We start from the raw sequence: 18577 nt of genomic DNA on the forward strand, positions 1-18577 counted from the left end.
AAGCTAAGCTAAGCTAACTCGCTGCTGGTTGTAGATTGGTATATGATGAACAGATATGAAAGTGGTATCAATCTCCTCATCTAACTCTCAGCATGAGAGTCATGCCAGGTATTTTCCAGAAAAGCTGAACCAACTCTTTGCCCCCAGTGGCACAGAATGTAAACTTAAAGCTGCAACAAGTCAACAGTGGTGGTCTTGTGCTTTGGGTATAAATATGACTGCTATCACATTTTTTGGCTTTCTTTGGGGTTGCTGTGCCATATGAGCAAAATGATAAGAAGGAAACCAAAAAAATGCTGAAGATCCAGGTGTCCTCAAGTGCACTCTGCTTCTTATAAACTTGCAACCAAGTCTTCCCCTCCCATCTCTTCAAAACACTACCTCCTGGATTGTTTTTTTTCCCCTCTGATGATCCAAATTGATTTTAAGGGCAATTGTGCGACATAAGCTGCCTTCTGACTTTTCGCCTTCAGCGTTTCATTTAGCCTCCCTAACAATATGGTGGTTTGGGGAGGAAATGGCAACAGAACAAAGGAAGGGACTTTACACAAAAATTTGGGATTTATTCTATCAAAATCCACAAACTGTTGAAGCCACATATTTTTCTTTCAGGATAATCTCTTGGATTCATTTTAATCTTTCCGTAGCCCAACTTTGCGCACCAACTGTGAAAAAGCACTGCCCTAGATGTGTCTCTCCTCCCCAGCAGTCACTTCTGTTATTTATCTCCTCTTGCTTTCTATCTGTCCATCTTGCCTACTCATAACTTATTCCATTATGTCTCTCTGATTCTTTCTCGCTCTAACCTCCTGAGTCCCTCCCTCCCTTTTTCCTGTCTTTGTCCTTTTTTTTTCTCCATTTTCTGTCAGTTTCCTCTCCCTTTAATCCTGCCTCTCGGTGTTAGGATGCGTGCGGCCTCAAGGTCAGTTTTCAGTTATCACAGGCAACCCCTCACAGCTGTGGCGGTGACCCGGCCTTGGGCGCTGCAGATGCACACGCAGGTCAGGGTTCTGCCTAAGTTGTGGGGTCTTTACTCCGTTTCGCCCAGGCAGCTTGGGCGCACCAGTTTGTTTGTTTGTTTATCATCATTTGTCCTCTACTGCCTCGCCTCCTCATCGACTCCCCCAGCGGTTCGCGTTCGGGGCGCCCCCTCTGGCAACTACTGTTCTGACCCCGGCAACAAGGCACAGACATAGCACCACAGCCGTGCATACTCATTCCTCATCTACACGTGTATGCTCATGCCACTGGCGAGGGATTTGCGAGCTCGTGTAGAATTTTCCATGAATTCATGCATGCGTGTAGGTTTGTGAATAGAGAGAATGAGGCCACCAGTGGGGATGTATGGATTTTCTTTTTCTCTGCAGATACTCCCTGGTGCTCAGGGGAGTACTGACCTGGTGGCAGTTTGCTGGCAAGCAGGGGCCGCCATTGATCACTTCTCATGCTGTAAACAAACAAAGCCCCCCCCATCCCCCGAAGCATCTCCCAACCAATGACAGACTCCAAGTCGGAGCGGGGGCCATATTACCCAGCTGAGGTTTGCTTTGAACTGATAACACTTTACTACAGTACATAAAATAAATCCTATAAGGAATATTTATTAAACCCAAAAGCACTATCAGCACTGAATACAGCACACACAGCCTCAGAATCCCAATCATTTTTTTTTTGCAAAAGATGGTAAAAGATATTAGGTTGGAGGGAGAGTAGAGAAGCTGATTTATTTCTATATTTTTTTAAATTTTCTATATTTTTTATTTTTTGGGGGCGGCTGTGGCTCAGGAGGTAAAGCAGTTGCCCACCAATCAGGAGGTCGGTGGTTCGATTCCCGGCTCCTCCAGTCTGCATGCCGAAGTATCCTTGGACAAGATACTGAACCCCAAATTGCCTCCGATGTGTGTGCATTGGTGTGTGAATGTATAGAAAAAGCACTTCGTATATACATGTGCTGTTTGAATGGGGTGAATGTGATTTGTAGTGTGAAGCGCTTTGAGTGGTCGAAAAGACTAGAAAAGCTATATATGTACAGTCCATTTACCATTTAAAAACTATGTTCTGGTCAATGAAGTTGATAATGTTAGATGGTGCATGTAGAGTTCTGTTTACTTTCCCCGGGTTGCAGCTCATGCTCCTCTCTGCTGAAAAGGTTGGATTTCATGCTGTGAACTCATTTGTCTGTCCCATCCACCATTTCAGAAGAATTTTCCACATTATTTTTTATCTCCTGTGTCAGGTGAGGCGAGACCTCTTGACGTCATCGTAAGATTTGAAGATTTGAGCCATTTCCTTTGTGATGCGTGGCTGACCTCCCAGCTCTTCCGGCGGAGCTCCCATTGTCAAAAAAAATAAATAAAATAAAATAAATTATTTCAGAGAATCCTCTAGCCATTGATTCGAGCCTCCCACCTACACGGAGGCAAACTCCTCCCTGAAGACACTGCACTTTGTCCAACACATAAATATTTAATTGTGTTGAGCACAAAGGCAGAAACTCCAGCATCGGCTCTGTATTCAGAACACTTCCACCCATGAGGACGAATTAGCATTAAAGTTTTGTGAAACTTTCCCAAAGATTGGAGAAGAAGCACTGATAAACAAAACACTCTGTATAATTAAACTCCAAGTATCTGCACCGTAATTAAGACTTGTACTTGTGTCAGTTTTCCTTGACAACATGATACAAACCTTTTATTTTATAAAAACCAAACAATACAGGGGTGACATTCTCTTTGTGGAGCTCTATTTCAGGCATGGAGCAAAATATAGTTTCTTCTTCTTTATTTTCCACAGCTTCCTGATTGCAAATGAGGTGACAATGTTCTTTGAATGCTCAATTGCTTCCTGGGTTGCTTATTTCCTCCTCTCATGGTGACGTCTCCCCACGATCAAGACGAATCAGCCTTGCAGAGAGAGACCAGCCGCTGTACCGTTCACATTATTTGCACTCGCTACTCTTATGCATTTGACAACATAATTACCAAAGCCGAGGCCCTGTGCAATTAAAAGCCAGAGACTGCTGACAGCGAGGGCTTGTGTAGCGGGAACACGGCGGGGATGAGACAGGGTCTCAACAAAAAAGGTGTTCTTAGACAGGAAGCGTCCTGGTGTTTGGACAGCACTGGCAGCAAGAGCAGGGTGGATCATGAACATCGGGTACAGTTTTGCCACCTCAGCAGGACTTACAGAAATGAGACGTTGATCCTGAAATTCTACCATGAATCTCTGTTTCATTAGCAGGTGATGAGAGAAGAGGCCAGGGGAAGCAGGTGAGGTTTGGATCGTGGGGAATTTCAGATAGGTCCTCTTATTGTAGGCGTATATGAGAGTAGTTTACCTTTTGGGGATACTGGACCCTGCAAAACACACAGCCCACAAACATTGGTCCTTCACAAGGCAAGACTCAAGGACTTGAGCCAGATGGTCAAACCTCACAGAGACTTAAACTAATGATGCTTTCAGGTGCCTCTTTTTTTTTTTCCTTTTTTTTTTACTTGGAAACAGACTTTGAGTTGATAATGACTGTTCTGAAAGCTCCATTAACTTTATTTGTAATTACTGCAAAGTGAACTGGAAACTGTAGGATCCTGAGATTGTTACCAGAGTAGGAAAGAATAAAAAAAAAAAAAAAACTGTTCTGCAAGATGTGTAGCCCAGAAAATAAATGATAAAGTGTACATAGAGTTACTGATGATGACAATACATGCATCTAGCGGTGATGGTGGTGATAAGCGCCTGACACTGAGCTATAAAGCAAAACCTGTGCTGTAGGCATCAACAGCAGAACTACGTCGACTGTAAATCCAGCTTAAGTTAAAGACATGGAGCCACAGAGAATTATCACATGACTCTGCAGTTACTCTGAGCTCGATGCAGCGCTTTAGTGTCTTTCAGCTCTTTTTTTTTTTTTTTTTTTTTTTTATGGCCAACAATTTAATTTTTGGTTCACTCACTGTTTTCATTGATTTATTTTTCTATTTCTTTTATCTGTTTACAGCTGAAAAGCACTAAACAGCATTAGCTGCTAAACTTAGTGGATCATTTAGCAGCCAAAGCTTAAGACAGATGTTTTCTTGGGGAGTTGGTGGAACCCAAAATGGAGTTTAAAGGACAGTGTGTTAAATGGCACATAATATTTCTCTATATCTACTGTAGGTAACTGTTTACTTTACATCCACTCTATAGATGCATTTGGAGAAGCACTATATATGGGACAGTCCTTGGTGATCTGTCATAATGTATTCAGTCTGGAAATGCAAAACATAAGAGAATCCAGACACTGAGACGGGACACAGTTTAAAGAGAAACTATACTATTGTGTAACAGTCCTGGATAAAACAACAGCAGGTCAGTCAGATTCATTCTACAGGTCAGACGACTCAGTTATCAGCTGATAGAAATGTCCCTTGGGTGAGGAGCTATTTAGATAAAGATACACACACACACGCACCATAAACCTAGACACACACACAGGTCTGCCTATGAGCCAGAGGGCAATAACTGTCACCTGCGATGTGTGTTAAGGCTGAATAATCGTCTCCCTGCATCTATTTTATGGTAATATGTGCAACCCTTCTGTGCATTCAACATAAATCAAAAATATAATTTTCACTTTTTAATGAAGAAAAATTACCAACTTGTGGCTGCACAGCTTGTTAAGACAAACAAAATGACTGGAGTTCCCATCAGGCAACATGGCTCCAACCTTTCCAAATGAGCTCTCCATCACATGTAATCAATAATTGTCAGCCCTCGTTCCACTATTAGAGCGCAGTGGCTTTCGACTAGCTCAAACTTTGCACTGTTTTGCCGAGCTTGCCAGTGCCACGGCCACAGATTAGTCAAGTGTTGTGTGCAGCACAGTATTGCTCTTAACAGATTATTTAACTGCAAAGACTTTAGCCAGTTTTCCAGGTGGAGACATAATGAAACAAAAAGGAAATACTGGAAGCATTTGTGAACAAAACACCTGTGAACAACAAGCTCAATACCACATCCAGCAAAATCCATGTCGATGCTGCCTGGCTTTAATTACATAGTTTGGAAACTTAAAGCAGGTTTTATTTACTTCAGTGCAGATTCACACTTCTACAATGTCACAACAGTCAACCCTGAAATAATATAAATTACAATATTTAGGCCCCTTGAGCGCTGGCCTGTGGTGCGGCAAGAGGGAATGTAACAGCATTTTCATTAGCGAGTTTATTTGTTTATTGGCACTTTGTGAAGAGATACGATATTTGTCTAATCAGGAGAAAGCAGAGAATGGCAGTTCGGGTTGTAAAACAGCTCAAGAAATGAAAAAGGAAGGCGATGAGGCATTAAAAACAAAATGTTCTGTGAATCAAGTCTGCCACGGTGCTTAATCATCCTTGTGTCAATAGAGCAGCTTTCTCTGAGCCTGTTGACTGTTATCTTCGCCTTTTATTTTTATTTTTCTGAAGCCGTCATGACATCCCAAACTCGCACAAAATAACTTTAAAAGCACTTGTTTTCCTCAATGCTTGAAGCAGACACAAAACCACAGATGATGTTCTTATCTTCAAACCTGACTTTCCAAACTTAAATCTGCAAATTAGAAACTGCTCAGACACTTCAACTATAAACAACTTTTTTTTTTTTTTTTAAAACACAAGTGGGTGACTCTAGCTAAACCTCTACAAAAAAAACATTAACCACATAGCAGCAGTGAAGACCTCAGCAGTATGAGCAACAGTTCAGTCTGAGATGATGCCGGCTGCTGCCTAACGTAGCAGAAAAGAAGCAGTGATAAACACTAGAACTAATGACCTGCTCTGTGGAGTTAATAGGAATTGTCTGAGAGGTGAATGTGGTCAGCTGAGCAGTATACAAAGGATTAATTGAAAATGATGAAAAGTCAAATAGGAACAGGGACGCATTCATAATGTGAAACACAAGGGCACATTCTTGATGTTAAATCTGGCCTATACTCAATTACCTCCATCCCTGTTCACAACTGTTTATGCCAAAAAAATCATAGATTTGCCCTTTGTTTTAACCTGTTTATTCAGAGAAGTTTTACAGCAGGAACACACACACACACACACACACACACACGTCTAGTATCACCAGACTGAGCATCTGGTCACAGAGCAGATCCACTGCTGGCAAATGTCCAGTCACACTGATGTTCTAACTTCTGGGCCTCCACCTTTTTTTCTATGAATAGAATAATAAGAGGTTGTTCAGTTGCATTTGTTACTTTGCATAAGCCAAAACCTGAACTATTTAAAAAAGGAAAATATGAGTAAATTCCACTGGACAAAGCCAAAAGCCTCCTCAGTGGGGATGCAGGGGGGAGTTGAGTGGGCGCGGAGGGAGAGACGTGAGGATAACTGCACAGCTCCAAGTTTTTACCCCCCCCCCCGACTCATCACCTGAAGGCCACCTGTTCCCTCTCCAGGTTCTCCTGGGCTGGTGTGCCTCTGTCAGCACTTTATCCCAACTTGCAGTGACCTTTGAAAGTCTCGGTCAAAGCACCAGATTGTTTTTTTTTCTCAAGACTGCAAACATCTTTGTCCTGTTGGAACGGATAGTAATATTTATTCAGCAAATTTTCTCATAAATCTTTCAGAATATATGAAATCATTTATTCTTGAAACATACACTTGAAAGGCTTAAATAAGTTAGATGATGATAACTGGACTACCAGATCTATTTGGTACAGTAGAAAGCTTGCAGATGATGTTGAGCTACTTTTGCCACAGTCAGACTGATATTATCTTGTTTTTTGAGGATTGAAAGCAATTTAAAAACAAATGACCAATAGAGATACACCTAATGACATACTGATTTAGAAATTAAGACATCTGCTACTGTCATTTCTTTAGCAGGGAGTAAATTGCAGCAGTTTTTCAACGTGAGAAAGTCACATGGCTAATTGTTTCCTACAGTTGGTGCCACAGTTGTAGTATCTCCAGAGATACTATCTCTCCATTTAGCAATCTTAATTTCTATTTTTAAAAACAGACACCTCCTCCTCCTCTTCCTCCTGTTGCCGCCGCCTTTTCTTCACTTCCTCGCTGTTATCTCATCTTAAAAAGAGCAGAGCGGTGATCAGCACCAAGAGATTGAAGCCAGACTCCATTTCCGCTGAAGGAGCCACTGGCCTCTGAAGCGAGGGGAGGAATGGGGTGGGGTGAAATTTATCTTCCTGCCACCCACTCCTCAAATTAAAACTAAGACGCTCTGCCTCTATAGGCATCTGCGCCATGCCATTTGTCCCGAGCTACGTGGAGGTTTCAGTACAATTTGTTTGTACATGATCCTGAGGAGATGGTGGTTGGAGAGGTGATGGTGGAGCTAAATGGCCCAGTTGTGGTGATAAATGTGATACGTGTAAGTCAGAGTGTGAGCAGGGAGGGCTGTGTGGTGGCTATAAGGTCTAATGTGCACGTCATAATTCTTTCAGATGGGAAAGAAGGCTGATCACGCATTAGCTTCAATAGCCTATTTACCATAATAATACCAGGTAATGTACCACGTTGTCATGGGTCAGATATCTGCGAGATACTGACATGTTCCCATCAATATCATGCAGTATGTCCACATCATGCTTCATAATGGAGGTCAGCAGTATAAATACGGGTGCGTTTGTCATTAAATTAACCTTGGCACATGAATTCAAGTGTGCATTAGTTTCCCGAAGATCCCCAGGATAAAATTCTGGGCATTAAAAATGTGCTAAAAAAAACAAAACAAACAGAAACCTATGCCTGCTGTTCGGTTTTGCCTAGCACTTGTAAAGATAATAGCCAGATGGTGGGACCATGAGGAATTAATGTGAAGTTATTTTAGAAATGAATAATCTTCAAGGAGAAGGATGGTTGGGAAAATAGTGTCTCATCCCTTCTGTTGGTGTCACTCTCAGTGGAGGCGCTTGCACCAGAGTGAGTGCAAGTTAACAAAAACACAGAGAGGCAGGAGAAAACAGAAAGTTCTTCTCAATAAGAAAAAAGAAAGATCAGCTCCACAGCTTGGGCTACTGGAGTTGGAGCGATAATAAAACTTCTGTCGTACCCAATTAGTTTCTGTAGTGCGTCTACAAATATCAATACAGGAAATGTGATTGAGGATCTTCTGTCATCAGTCCTCAGAAGCTCAGTCTGTTGAAAGTTTCTCAAATCTCTCATCAGTGTCTTCTGGTCATCAATCTCAAACTCTCTGATTAAATGAGATGGTAAACTGACTTATCATTTCTGGTTCTTCTGTCTTTTAATTGTATTACTCTGGTCTGATGTTTCCCAGCCTCGGATATCCTATGAGAGTGAATTAGTTGCAGCGTCAAACATAATAAATGCCTCTTCAACTGAGGGCTTGATTGCACCAAATTAAAATAAACACTGACATCAAGTCAACATCACTCCAAAGTGACACAGTTTTCCCAGGTGATATATATACCTTCATCAACCCATGTGACCACTGAGTCAGGTGTCCTCAATCTAGGCAATCAGTGGAGTTAATGGCTCTGCCCCAGTTCCACACCACATACTACTTCGAAGTTGCCTTTGAGTGCGTCATGTGCTTACACTTGAGGAGTGACAAAATTACGTATAATCAAAAATGTCAGCATGCATTCCAAAATGCTTTACATCAGAGTGCGGTGTTGAGAAATCTCTCACAATGCAATGCACTGAAAAAAATAATGGGAGCCACTCACAGCTGCACAGCATGAAAACAAATTTCGGAGGGAACATCTTGGAGATCAAACATATGTATTAAAGCAACATAATGGAACTTTTGCTGAGCAAAGGCAGCTTCTGCAGCCAAGGGCAGCAATTAATGCCGTTGGGCTCTGAGTGGTTAAACAGTTTTCATGTACAGAAAACAAAGCCTTTCAATTGACCAGAGTTCCGAATGTGTAGTCCCACTCACTGAACTGAGACACGGCTGAATGGTGTATATTCCTCATGATCTCTGGGTTCCGGAGCAGGAAGTGTTATCGCTCTGAGAAACATACCAAACTCTGTGTAGAATTCATGATATTTTGAGTTTCCTCACTGGATATTGGAGATGAACGTTTGTTTTTAATGGACTTTTAATTCTTTTTTAAAAAACTGATTTACAATTTGGCATTACTTTTTAACTTGCTGGGCCTGATTCTGGCAGTTTAACCTGCTGACTATCAGTCAGTTAGCGAGTGACACTGTTATTTTAATGTAAAGTAGTTGTGTAATGTTGCCCTAAACAGAATTAAATCTAAAACAACAACCCAAACAAACCAAATCTAATGGTCTGAGAACATACTGCATAAAACTGCTCATACTCACTGCAGAGCTCATCAGAGTTCAGAGTTCATCATGTAAGCCCATCTAGCTGCACGTTTCATATTCAAAATCACCGCCTCTACATTTTAAGCAGTCTTGTCAGTTTCTTTACGTTTCAAGTCCTTCTCACCCTGAATTTTCTTCTCCGTGAGGTTCACTTGCCTATTAGACCTAAGCACAGAGGTTCATTTGACTGACACACTTTTTATTTTTGCCTTGAACACAGCGTTCGATTGGATCTTTAAACAAATCCTTCTTTCAGTTTTTGTAAGAGAAAGTCATACACCAAACTTCATCTCTCTGGTCTTGTCTGAACAGTATTTAAAAAGAAGTGAACAAACACTCAGAAATACTTTTCTAATTTGCATATGATCCATTAAAAAGTGATTAGCAGTTTTGTAAGCCACCAGCCCTTCACTAATAACACTCTTAAGCCTCAGTGATGATAGCAAGAGCAAAACACTACAAAACAATGTGATTAAAAATGGCAATTCTTCTTAAATTAAACAACTGCACGCATAGTGGCGTCTGAACTAAAAACAAAAGTGAAATACTCCCATCCAACAGCCAAAACCAACACATTTATTCTATTGGCATCACACCAAACCTGAGGCTCAGTGTAAAGCAGATGCGCTATGAAACAGCTGAACTGACTTTAATTGCCAAGCAAAAACATTTAATTCCTACCCTGCAGACAACCTCTTTCCATCAGTTGCTTACAATAAACGAACCTTTCACATATCCAACTGTAGTCATTTTTCTCTTTTTTTTTCCCCCTCAACATCCATTATAATGTAAGACTGTGATAAAGGCAAACACTGGGCAAGGATGCAGCATTGATATTCATAAAGTGTACAGTAAAAGACTAAGGTACTGAAAAGGTTAATAGAGTGCACATAATCTATTCTTCTCAAAAGATTACAATTGAATTACACTCCAAGCCTGGAGGAAAAGCTCAACTCTCAGTGTAAGAACAAAGGGAAAATTAAGGTGTACAAGTATTTGCACCGCTGTCACTTTGCACAAAGACCACTGGAGCGAGTAAATACTTTACTTCCTCCTTTTAATTTCTACACCCCAAGCCTCTGCCATCAATTGGGCTTGACGTTGTAATTTCAACCCACTGTTTGGTATCGTGCTACGGCACCCATGATACGTCTATATTTTGGTTCCCTCTAATTCTATCCAAGTAAGAGAAAAAGAAGACAGATGCAAACAAGCATAATCAGTCCCCCTGAGAAGCTTTTGCTGATGGGTTAAACAAGTGCCCTGGCTGCCAGTCGCCATTAGCCAATGCAGCTAGTGCCAGCTCTGACAGAGCATGGGGATGTTTAGGACTCAGAGATAATTTGAAAAAAGCCCTATAATTGGCTGCGATCTGTCTGAACAGCTTTGAGAAGAAGTCCCTGGGGGCCTCTGTGTCGATGAATCTTCCTGATTTGAGCCTCGCTACTTTCTACCGGCAGGATTGGGTCTATTTCAGAAATCTAATGGTCATCGCTGGAAGTTGCTTAATCCCTAACTCCCTTTAAATTTTAAGTGCCACTGTGTTTCCGGTGAGGTGATCTGAAAAAGTTTCACAGCGTTTCGAAGGAATGCGGTAGGGGTGGTTACGGACAATTCAGTTGTGACTCCGCCTTTGCAACAGATACAGCCACAGGAAATAATTAATAATTGACCGTTCTCTTTTCTTCCCTGAATTTTTGTTGATTGTGCCTGGAGTGTACCACCTCTGCTTTCTAGGTACAATCAGCTGCAGTGTACAGCTTGTCTGACTTTGCTTTCTAGGTTGCACAAAACCCAAATTAACATCACACCCAGGCAACTTGTGGCAATTCCCCCCCTACTCTGCTACGAAGGTACCATGATCCACCAGCTTCTGTAATGATCTACTTCCCTGTCTCTCACAACGGGTCTCAGCCTCAGGGCTTGGTCGCCAGCCAAGTTGTTCTCAAGATCCTGCACCTCCCTTTGCCCAGACCAGCAGTATCTCTTGGAATTGGGTTCATACGAATTCTGCAGTTCAGGATTTATGCCCAGTGCCAGCATTTAATATCGCTGCAGGACGTAAAGTGCCCTTAACTTAGTGAAGTGGAAAGTGTGTAACTTTCCAAACACTGGACCATAATCAAGTGTATTAGTTGCCTAAAGGGTTGAGCTATGCTTTAGATGAACTAGGTAGGCTACCTTATTGGGTGCACACTATAGCAAGGGAGAATATAAGCTTTCCCACAACTGAAAGTGCAGTAGCAACAACAAACCAATGAGTGCTCCACAGAGTTAGTATCTTTCATGATGTGGTGTCACTGGAGCGGAGCGTGATCAGATAAACGGGCAAACGGGTGTCCCATGACGCGACAGCAGTGTGTCCACCGCTCACCAGATGACAGAGCACTCTTCCTCCATCGTGCTTTTTTTAACCCCCCCCGCCCTTCCCCTGAGCCTCGGCCTCACCACACAATAAAAATTGTACACTTTATTAACAGAGTAACCATGATAAACAACACTCCACTGACTGTATAATGACTTTATCAATGCTTTGACATACAGCCTGTCTGAGCCTGCCAGGAGGATTCACTGCTATCTTTGGTTGTTTGTATGAAATATATATATATATATATATATTTTAAACTTTGCACAAACATACTGTATGTCAGCAGTCAGCAGCAAGCAGTTTTCTTTCACCCACTGGGCAGGCTGTAAAGCCTTTACAAATTTTGGTAAAATAACTCCTCTCTGTTGATTTTGCACAAAAGAAATCCAGTGTTCTTGTGTTTGTCAGTGTCATATTACAAGAGACTGCTACCGAGCTGCTGTATAAAGGAGTGTATCAGTGTCTGAAGGACATTAATGTGCTTACTGCGCTGCTCTTAATGAGGCAGCACTCTGCCACTGAGGCCACAATGGTCCTTGATGATTAAGCTCCTCAGAGTTCTTTCTGTCATGTTGTTAAATGTCCTTAGTAGTGCTCTGTTTCAGTTGCTGGGAGTTGCTTTGTGTCTTACTCACACAGCAAGGACCACAGACATCAGAAACTCCCATTAAAATAGCAGGGAGGACTGTGTGTCTATTAATGAAACAGTGTATAGCAGGGACTGGGGCGACCTACAGAGTGTGTCCTCCTAATTCAGTCCTCACCGGCTCCCACTAAGACAGAGGAGAGGATGGAGATATGCTGTCATCAGAAGAGAGATGATCCTAATGCATGGCAGCATGGCAGATGCTGACATTAGTCAAAAGGGGACGACATAAGTGGAGACATCAGCCCTGTCGAAATGGACTTGGTCTTAGCCTGGCAGTGCTACCTGTACTATTAGTCACACAGCTCCCTCTATCACTCTGCCACACACAGACAAACAGCGCCTTGAGAAAATAAATGAATCAATAGGAAAAACAAAGATCTTTCAAAGATTTCACAGCACCACAGGCTACAGAGTTACTCACACTCCATCTGAGCACTCAGAGGGTATGGTGTCCTCATTCACTGTGACTAAGAGAAATAGCTGACAGAAGTCCTTTTTAAGTCTTTGTGAAAGAACACGGTACAGCAAGTTGGTCAGGAAAGTTCAATACACTACACAAAATTCTCTGAGTGGCTAGTTTTGTAACGTTTTGTGTTGGGCAGGAACTGATAAAAGGTCCTTCTGAGCTTTTTTGCTGAAAATGGCTGCCTGAATGGTTAAATTTCTTGGGGTGACCACTACTGAAGCATAAGGCATTTGATTTAACGTATGCATGATGTTAATGTTGATTTGTTCAGACTATAAAGTCATTGGATTCCATTGTTTTTGTGCAGCAAACTTGCACAGCCTATCACGTTCCACTCTCATGTTATTATTTGGCTTGTATTCTTGATAAAAGCGACTGTGGCCATGAAGTTCACGTGGCCAGCAACAATGTTAAGGTTTATGTGGTGACCATTATCTACAAGTATAAAAGTGAAGGTAAGTAAGACAGCACCTACAACCACTGCACTGTCAACACCAGCTGCAGCAGATCCATGGATTCATACAGTTCACACTTATTCTCACCCTGCCATCAACATGTCACTACAGAAACCAATATTTGGAGCAGGTGGCACTCACAGGTGGAACTTGAAACTGTGAAAGGAATAATAAGGACTACAGCTTTCACTACAAAATCAAATAAGTGAACCAAACACATCTAATTGCACACTGCATCAGCCTGTTGATTGGAGTATTAACCTGCTACATGGAACAGATTGTTTTGAACTTTTGATTGCAGGGTCTGAGCAGATAGGACAAAGGTTTCATTGGAATGATTTTATGACTGTGGAAGGCATGAGGTGAATTTGGAATCAGAGCAAATGACCATGTATTAATTACATACAGGAAAAAGGCACCTCAAGTATATGTATTATCTTTTAGTATGTATTTATTATTTTTCAGCCTTTATATCTATTTTTATTTGTATTCCTATGAGCATGTGGGCATTTCCATATTAGAGATTCATATCACTGTTTATAACATCATAGAGCCCACTGGGTGCCAAATTGGGCAAAATGGGTTTGTTAAATCTCCATCTGGCTCTGCGGGGAAGCGAAGAAGTAGATTCATGTGGACAACAGAACTTTTTCAAAGTCGCACAAACCAAAACGTCAAAATGCAGCGCAGAAGCGTTGTCTTCAGACAAATTACCCAGGCTGTCCCTGTGCTCAGCGGCACACACAGCCACGGCTGGCGGCCACGCTGCATTCGACGTGCTCAGCCATCATAACAGTAATAATGAATCTGCTTTTATTTCCAATTAAAATGTTCCTAATAGCGCTGCGGTTGCATTGATTTCCCTGCAAACGGCCGTTCAGCTGAGAACATTTGCACTGAGGCATCTTGAGGGATTTGGATCAGGCTCATCACACACTGGCTCCGAGTGCAAACAAAGAGGGACTGATAAGTAAATAGCCTGTAAGAGATTTATGCAAGTGTATGTGAGCATGTCAGAGCGCAACTGCCTGCTTTTAAATGTCTGCTGCTGCCTACTGTAGCTGCTCAGTGGACTTTGGAGGCACTGAGAATGATGTAAATCTCCAACCCACTGTGCTCCCCATCTTTTTCTCTCCCCAGGTCCTGCTTTCCTGCAGTACAGAGGTGCAGAGAGGATGTGTAGAGGGAGAGAGAGAGGCCCTCATCACTTCTTTTACTTGACAGCTGTTAGGGGCTGGCAGTGAAAATTGAAAATGCAAGAGAGCCTCTTCTTGATTTGAAGACAACCTCTGTCCTACGCGATCCTATCACCCACCAGTCTCATTTTATTCAGACAGGTAATGCACACAGTATACATGCACTTGGAAGAACATAGTGCACCCATAACTTATTATCTGAGTTTACAACTTTCCTTTCTGAACAGATGTTTTAGCCCAGCTGGCTGTTGCTGATACAGCATGTAATCATCTAGTATGTACAGTACACATAACCAAATGCTAAACTTTGCTTAGCTTAACTGTTAACCTTTATACTCAACCTGTCTCTGAAACATGGCTCATAAAATGACTGATTCATTTCTAAGACATTGGGATATAAACATTTTTAATGAGCAGGCTATTACATTAATTCACAATACATTAAACTCCTGCCATGCAATACATTGCAATACTCTGCATTCAGAAAAAGCACAGCTTGCCTCCCCTCTATGTTAATCTATTATTTAGGCACCTCTCACTATTGCCCGCTATACTTAAGGTACTCTATTAAATAGAAAAACAAACTGTTGGCTCCTGTGCCCATGCAGGTTTACAGCCAATTTGTGCCCACTTAGAATGGGTGCCATGCAGAGAATATATAGCAATTCTGCAGACTGTGGTTGCTTGCAGAGGGTCCACACAGAGCTGATACAGACCTTCAGCGTCTTCACTACAAAATCAATCTATACAGCATGTTCTGTATTGCTCCAAAGTGTTATGATTTGCTGATGGTTGTTGGGAGTTTATCATTAACAGCATATGGTAACTTGGTGGTGCGATGAATAACTCTGAGGAGAGGTTTGCAGAGGAGGTGCAGAGGTACTGGCACACCAACTGGCTGACATTTTGTGTGGGTTTCTTTTTAAAGTGGCATGTCTTGACAACTTTTGAATGATTTGCCACAAAATAGTTGTCAACGGAAAGTGAACCATGACTGTGAATATGGAATTACATATCTTATATACTAAAGGACAGCTCTTTTTTTTTGTTTTGCTTAACCAGAAACCTTCATCCAATGGCTACCAGACTCAATAGACAAAAACAGTCATTTTACCTTGCAGAGCACTGCTCCAGTCTGTGTGGTGCTTTTACACCAGTAAAGGATCTCAACACTGCTTCCTCCACTGAAAGTCACACAATAACACAAAAAGTAACTGGTTGAAGCAGCAGTGGACCAGCAACTCCAGTGGTCTGCAACGTAAAATGACCGTTTTTGTCAGTGGAGTCTGGTAACAATTCAACAGCGGTTTCTGGTTAAACAAAAAACATCTTACTCTTTAGCGAAAAGGTCTATCATTGTAAAAATCCTATTCACAATGTTGTCAGACATTAATAATAAGAATCTGAGGTTGTCAGTTGCAAAAACAAGCAGTTTGGTGGACGTACTTTGACTGTGAACAACTGCCCCTTGGATTATCACCACAGTAGCAGTACAGCAGCTGCGTGGTACAGTGCTCTTGCTCAATACTGCACTGATTCCCAAAATTTTTGTCCCTATTATAATTTAATGACACCCAGGTTCAAAAATCCCAGAGTTGTCCTTTAAGGCTATTGGATCCAGCATAGTTCACAACATAAATGAGCTCTTATCCACGGGGTTAATTCACTTTTTAAAGTTAGGAGGACTGGTAACCTGATGAACCTTAAATATCTAGAAAAAGCTGGCCCCACAGCTATGTTAATCATTCCAAAACAACATACACAAAATGACCTACATTTAAACCTTTAATCAAAATACACAGTAATTTTCACTTTGCCGGACTCCTTTTTGATTTAATGGTTGATTTCATGGTTGGCTTACCTTTATGTCACATGACCGCTGAACTACAACTAGGGAAATAAGTTATAGATTTGTTGAAAATCAGTCATAAGCTCAACTAATGCATGAGACACAGAGTCAATAATGGATTAGGGATAGAGAGAAAGAGAGAGGGAGGGAGAGATACCCAAAAGGCAATCAGGAGTCCATATTAATTATGCTAATGATTTGGATTTGCTACTTCATTAACCACCATTTTGAGCCAGTTGATCACAAGGGTAGCTCCGCATAAAGTCTCCATAGTAACTGTGTGGGAAAAAACAGATGAGACACAAAGAGAGTTTGTGTGTGTGTGTGTGTGTGTATGTGCATACATATCTGTGCATGCATGTATGAGGACACACATGTGCTAATTACTGCATCTGGTAATTACTGTAGAGACACTCAGCAGTCAATTAGGCTCTAATCTTCCATCAAGGTGAGGAGATAATACTGAATGTATTTCAACTGACTGACAAATAATCATTTATGATATTTTAAACTATTTTATTTAAGGATTATTTTCTATTTCAATTTTTAAAAAAAACTGTGGCTGCATAATGATTTAGGGAAAAATTCCCTCAGATTCAGAGGATAATGTCCCGCACTTTCTTTGGAGAACAGCAGGTGGGAGCAGAGTTCAACTGAAGTTATGCACAACTTCTTATTACACTCATCATTTCTTGTCAAACGAAGTTGTGATTTTTGTGACTTTTGGAGTATTATTATGCATTTTCATGCACCAAAGAAATACAAAAACGCTTGGGAACCACTGATGTGCACAGTACATGACTGCTGCGCAACATACAGGAGGTAAAGATGATACTAAACTAATGATCCTAAGCAGGATTAGTGCTGTCTTGAAAGACCAGGAATTACCCAGGGACGCCTGTACAGCCTGTGGAAAAGCAATTCACTGACCAAATGAAAATGTATTGCAGAGAATCATTTCACATTTATCATCAGCCTGAATCACAGGCTTTCGTCTTCAGACATCAAGATTATTTGCTGGCTCGACAAAGACAAAGGGAAAAATGGGGTCTTTTATATTCAAAGAATGTCACTGTCAACCAATAGCAGACCTCAGTTTTCCCCCAGTTATTTGCTTTGATAGTAATTTAAATGAGCAGAAATAAGAAGGTGCGGCTGATGGTTGAGGGAGGGGTGGAAGCAGGGAGATGAGGCTGTCAAAACGTGGCCAAGTCATTTTTATCTTGATGTTTGCCCACGCTGCAATAATTGATTCGTCTTTGTTCTCGGCCACAAGTAGACAAACATGGCAAGTGGCCTAGAGAGGCATGTGTCTGTCTGATTAACAAAGCACTTAACTGAGCGCTTCGCAGACCTCTCTTGCTGCGTCTCAGTCTGCAGCTTCCCTCTGGATGTGCTCATTTGACAGGACCTGATGCAACTCTTCACCACATGCTACAGCTCACTTACATGCTTCTATTGATTTCTCTCACTCGCTTCTACCCCAGACAGACTTTCCACAGGTCCATCATTATGAACTCACGTCGTATGGACAAGAAGTGTTCAAATCCACGGTGTTCAAAACTCACATGGTTTTATTTTAAATTCAAGTGGAGATCCCAGGGTTTCCAAAGACCCTGAATGTGTTGGGTTGAATTACAGGGAAATGTGTATGAAGTGACTTGTGAAAGTTCCATTTTGATGCAGTTGTGCAGCCGTGAAAATCTTTTTTTGGATTTAAAATTTTGATTCAACTTAAGTGTAATATAGAGAAAACTAGGCACGAAATACACACCCAGCCACCAGCCACAACATTGACACCACTAACAGGTGAAGTGACTAGCACTGATCATGTCATTCCAATACAATGATCTACTGGGAAACCTGACATTCACCTGGATGTCACTTTGATACGTAGCACCCATCTAAACATTGTTACAAACCACTGCACCCACCCCTATGGCAGCAGCCTCTCCCAGCAGGAAAATGAGCCCCACCACGCCACAAAAACTGCTCAGAAATGGCTTGAGGTACAAGACCAAGACCAAGACCCCCCCCCCCCAAGATCTCAGATCAAACATCTGTGGGATTTGCTGGAACAAGCCAGATCCCACCCCAGAACCCACAGAACCCTGCCAATGCCAGACACCACAGGACACCCAAAGAGGTCCCGTGTCCATGCTCCGATGTGTTAGAGCTGTTATGCTGGCACGAGGAGAACCTACACAATATTAAACAGGCGGTTTTAATGTTGCAGCTGATCAGTGCATGATTATGTCAGAGTCAAAGATGTTTAATTTAAAAGGTAACTGTTAAATCTTC

Source organism: Lates calcarifer, linkage group LG18 (genome assembly GCF_001640805.2).
Source record: "Lates calcarifer isolate ASB-BC8 linkage group LG18, TLL_Latcal_v3, whole genome shotgun sequence".
Classification (NCBI taxonomy): Eukaryota; Metazoa; Chordata; class Actinopteri; family Centropomidae; genus Lates; species Lates calcarifer.